Here is a 5,417-nt window from a genome sequence, read left to right on the forward strand (position 1 = left end):
TACTTATTTATTAACTTTACATCTGGAATACAGACCTCACCTTCATCCTCCCTTCCTAATCCCATCCACAACAGCCCCTCTCCATATTACCCCTCCATTTCTCAGAAACAGGGGAGTCCCCCATGGGTACCAAGCCACTCTGGCACATCAACTAACAGTAGGACTAACCACATCCTTTCTAACTGAAGTCAGACTAGGAACTTAAGGTTGAGGAAGTGGATCCAAAGGCAGGAAACAGAATCAGAGACAGCCCCCGCTCCAGCTATAAGGAGGTCCAGATGAGGACTGAATGACACATCTACAAATGTGTAGGGAGCCTAGGTCCAGATCCTGTACTATTTTCCTTAGTAGTTCAGTCTCTAAGATCCCCCATTGGCCTAGTTGACTATGCTTGTCTTTCTGTGATGTCATAGAAGGATCCAGCTCACTCCTCCCTCTCTCACTCTTCCACAAGACTCCCCACACTCACCTGATGTCTGGCTGTGGGTCTCTTCATTGGTTTCCATCAGATGATTGATGAAGCCTCTCAGAAGCAAGTTATGCTAAGCTCCTGTCTACAAGCATAGCAGTGCCTTTAATAGTGTTAGGGGTTGGTTCTCCTATAGGATGGGTCTCATTCGGGCCAGACTTTGGCTATCCTTTGCAATTTCTGTTCCATCTTTATTTCTTCTTTCTTTTTTTCGCAATATGTCCTTTTATTCAAGAGTGTACTCACAGACAGTATTTAAAGTCAGGCTTTTTTAATTAAAGGCCTAAACTACAGGATTTTGTTAATATGACACTTATAAAGAATGAGCATCTGGATAATTTAAACCCTCATTATCCTGGAGGCCAAGTTTGTAACACGGACAGAGCAAGATCACTATCATTCCAAAAAGACAACTGAGAAACCACAGGTACTTGGGTGACTTTGTCAAAGAAGAGAAAGGTCAGTTTCAGCCTTACTGAGTAGGAAACCAGCAACTAGTTCTTCTATGACAGAGGATCAACTGCGCTTCAGATCTGTGCCTGTAAATTCTCTTTCTCCATGAGCAAATCCTCATATCTCTGCTGAAGCTTTCTCTCATTCCTATTGCCACTGTACATCTTCTTTTAGACACTCTAATCTACAGGGAATAGCAGATTATTCATGTTTCTTGAGTTCTTCAAAAATGCGTAGCTCCAAGTGAGCCTGCTCAATCTGGTCCCATAAGTCATTCAACTGTTTCATGAGCCCCATAGCATGACACTGTTAACCACCAGGCAAATTTTTCATCTTCTTTTCCATCCTTGCAACTCTCTTGGCTTCTGTTGCCATGTGACCCCTGTTTATCTCAAGTCTCTTGTCAAGTGATTCAATTCTGTCCTTTTGGTTAGTAAGATTAGCTCACGTGTTGTAGCTCTGAGCAGGAAGATAGAGGACTTGACTGTAGCATTCCTCCCAAACCTGGTTGTAAGCTTCCCTGGATAGTTCTCCATATCTCATTCCTTGTTTTACCACTTTCATCCCTTGGTCCAGAACATTATAGGCCTTTTTCAAATCTTCTTTGGAGAAATTCTCATAAGGGCTATGCTCAAGATATGTAATGTGCTCTGAATTGTTGGTAGCAGACCCGACATTTTATCTTATTTTTTTTTTCCTTTTTATTTCCAGGTGGCTTGTAAGAATGATGTAGACGATCATAATGAAGCTCCGTATTCATTTCTTGTTAGATTAATTCTTCACCATTCTGTAAATCTCTTAGAGGTGGTTATACATTTAAAGGTCTTAAAATAGTGTCATTTACTTCAGACGGTCTGGGTAGATCCTTCTGAACAGCTTTGTGCATTCGTTCATTTTCCTTTACACTCTCAGCATCTCATATGGCCTGCTTTCGAGCATCCACATCAGCTGCATCTTCAATGTAGGTATCACCTATCTCACGTTCTTCCAGTTCCTTCTCAATACTTTCTGGCAGAACAATTTCAAAATAGGTCTTAGATGCAGGGAGGCCTAACAACCCCAGACAGAGATGTTCATGAGATTCTCTTTCCATCTGCTTCACGTAAGAGGGGTCACTGTAAGTCTGCCATTCCATCCTCTGGATTAATGTTTAACTGGTCTCTAAGTGGTGTTCTAACTGGGGTGGCATTAGTGACTGGTTTAGGGGTTGTTCCACTTTAGGGAGTCAGCCCTTAATCTCCATGAGGAGTCCTGAAAGGGGTAGACAGAACTGTATTTAGAGTCTGCACAACCTGTCGCTGTGGGATCACACCAGAGAAGTCACTCTCATGCAGTGGGGTATTAAGCCCACCTTTCAATGGACTGTCCACATTGGTCAAGGCCATGAGGTTCTGAGCTTCCTGTAGAATCCTGTCTTGAGAGGCTGGTGTCCGTGGGGTTCTCAGAGCAATGCTGTTGTTGTATGTGACATTGTACTCAGACAGGAAAGTGCTAGAAGCAGAGTTTGTTATTCCAGACTCCTCTGCAGTCTGCCACACAAGTTCACTGGCCTGGCCTACCTTAACAACTTTTTGGAATTCAGCATCTGAAATCTGAGGGGCAGGCAACACAAGCTTGCTTCTCTTTTTACTAAACTTAGAGACACCACTAGTTCGGAGGATAGCTGATGGTAAATCAGATTCCCTTTTCCTTTTTAAACACTGTTTGTCTTTTTTTTTTCTATCTTTCATCTCTTTTTCTATCTCTATCTCTTTTTCAGATCTTTGCTCCCCATCAAGATCCTACTGTTGTAATTTCCCGAAATCTGAATCAAGGGCCTGGTAGCTCTCCTCAGAAGTATCATAAAAACTAAGAGCAGCCTTTTTTTTTTTTTTTTTTTTTCAAATGGGATGGCAGCATTAGAATCAACTCCTTTCTTCTTTTTCCTTTTCTTCTGAACCTCTACGCCAGCTTCTTGAAGCTCTCGTCTTTTCTGGAGGCGGCAAGGATCCTTGCTTCTTCCAACTGCTTTTCTCTTGCTTTCCATTTAGCCTTCTTTCCTTGAAGATTGGCCAGACCAGCTCGAGCCTCAGAAAGAATCTCAAATTCATCCTCATCCATGTTTTTCCTAATTTCTTTCTCATCCTGTTTAATGCTCGTATAAAGAAAGGGTACTGATATATTTGAGTTAATTTTGTCATCCACTTTACTGAAAGTATTGATTAGTGCTGTTCTCTGGTCAAATATTTCAGGTCACTTATATATTCTCTCATATCATCTGTGAATAGCAATACATTGACTTCTCTATGCTCTTGATACTACAGCTATAACTTCAAAGTCTAAGTTGAGAAGATATGGAGAGAGTGGACAGCCTTGTCCATGATATTAGTGGAATTGCTTTCAGTTAATCTCCATTTAATTACATGTTGGCTATTGGCTTGCTGTTTATTGCTTTTATTATATGTAGCTATGCACCTTGTATCCCTCCAAGACTTTTATCATGAAGCAGTGCTGGATTTTGTCAAAGGATTTTTTAGGGTCTAATGAGATGATCATATGGGTTGTGTTGATATGGTGGATTATATTCATGGATTTTCATATATTGAACAACTTCTGCATTCTAGAATGAAGCCTACTTAATTATGTGTAGTGATGTTTTTGATAAGGTCCTAGAGTCAGTTTGTTATTTTTTTTATCAACATTCTTTATTATTAGTTACTTTATTATTTTTGCATCAACATTCATAATAGAAATTTGTCTGAAATTCTCTTTTTTGTTGAGTCTTTGTGTGGCTTAGGTATCAGTGTGATTATGGCCGTATAAAATGAGTTTGACAGAATTCTTTCAGAAGTCTGGTAGAATTTTGCACTAAAACAATTTGGACCTGGCCTTCCCATGAGGAGACTTTTAATGACTGCTTCTTTTTCCACAAAGGATGTAGGATTTTTGAAATAGTTTCCCTGATGTTGATTTAACTCTGGCAGATGGTATCCATCTAGAAAATCATCCATTTTATTTAGATTTATTTGAATTTTGTAGAGGCTTGTGAGGTAAGATGTAATGTTTCTTTGAATTTCCTCAGTGTCTGTTGTTATCTCTCCCCTTGCATATCTGATTTTGTTAATTTAGACACTTGGCCTTTTTCTCTTGCAGCTGTTAAATCTTTTATTTTGTTTTATAGTGTTTTGGTTATACTGTGGCTGAAGGATTTTCTTTTCTTTTTTGTTTCTTTCTTTTTCTGTTTCTTTCTTTCTTATCCAATTCAATTGCTGCCATATCAGTTTCTGATTCGTTTATAGGCAGTTTGGGGAAATATCATCTGTTATTTTATTGAAAACATTTCCTGGGCCTTAGAGCTGGGTCTCTCCTCTTCATTCTATTTCTATTATTCTTAGATGAGGTCTTTTATAGTATCCTAGATTTTCTAGATGATATGTGTCAGGGTATTTTTTTATAAATCAATTTATTCATTTAGTCACTCCACATACCAATATCAGCTCCTGCTCTCCTCACGGTTCCCGCCCTAACAGCTTCTGCTCCCATCCCCCACTCCTCTATCATATATTCTATGCCTGTGCCCCCTCATCTATCATTTATTCTATGCCTGATATTTTTACTTCCATCTTTTGTATTGTATTTGTAATGCATACATCTGTTGATCACGGTTTTTGTTTGTTTGTTTGTTTGTTTGTTTGTTTTCTATAAGTTTTCCATCTCCATGTTGCATTTTCTTTATTCCTTCTATTTCCATTCTTAGGTCTTGAATAGTTTTCTTTACTTTTTCACTTGTTTCATTAAATGTCCCTGCCTTTCTTTAAGGGACTTATTCATTTCCTCTTTAAAAACCTCTCTCATCTTCATGAGTACAGATTTAAGGTAATTTTCTTGTGTTTTGGTTCTGTTAGGAGACCCAGGGTTTGCTTTGATAGGATAGTTGTGCTCTAGAGGTGCCATATTAAACTGGCTTTTGTTGATTATGTTCTTAACTTGGTCTGAACCACCTAGTTCTCCACAGATGTTCCTGGTTTAGCAGGTCATCAGGAAGGTAGGCCTAACCTAGATATTCCTGGTACCAGAGGCCTTGTGTGACCATCCTTAGGCTAGACAATGGTTTTCAGGGCAGCTTGGCATGTCCCAGCTGTTGGGCAGCTGACTGGATGGGAAGTGGTTTAATCTCAATGATCCTATTGCAGCAGGCCTGGTAAAGGCTGGCAGAGTGGTGATAGGAAAATGGGCAGCATGGAGTGCAGGGCAGCTGTGCATGCGCCAGGGCACTCAGCAGGCATGAGACTGGGGTTGGGAGGAGAAACCTAACCTGCATGTTTCTAGTACAACAGCTGGTAAAGGCAAGCAGAGTAGGGACCAGACAATTCCTCTAATGACTTTTACAGATAGGTTAAAACAAACGGAAAGCAATTTGAAAACATATATTCTTTTTTTTTAAATTTTTTATTTTTTTTATTAGATATTTTCTTTATTTACATTTCAAATGCAATCCCGAAAGTTCCCTATACCC

At 39.5% G+C, this 5,417-nt stretch overlaps 1 pseudogene; it reads right to left on the reverse strand.

Annotated features, from left to right (window-relative positions):
* Positions 1–996: 996 nt before the first annotated feature.
* LOC110329455 lies at positions 997–3,022 on the reverse strand (annotated as a pseudogene).
* Between the last annotated feature and the right edge of the window lie 2,395 nt (positions 3,023–5,417).

This window comes from Mus pahari, chromosome 12, assembly GCF_900095145.1.
Source record: "Mus pahari chromosome 12, PAHARI_EIJ_v1.1, whole genome shotgun sequence".
Classification (NCBI taxonomy): domain Eukaryota; kingdom Metazoa; phylum Chordata; class Mammalia; order Rodentia; family Muridae; genus Mus; species Mus pahari.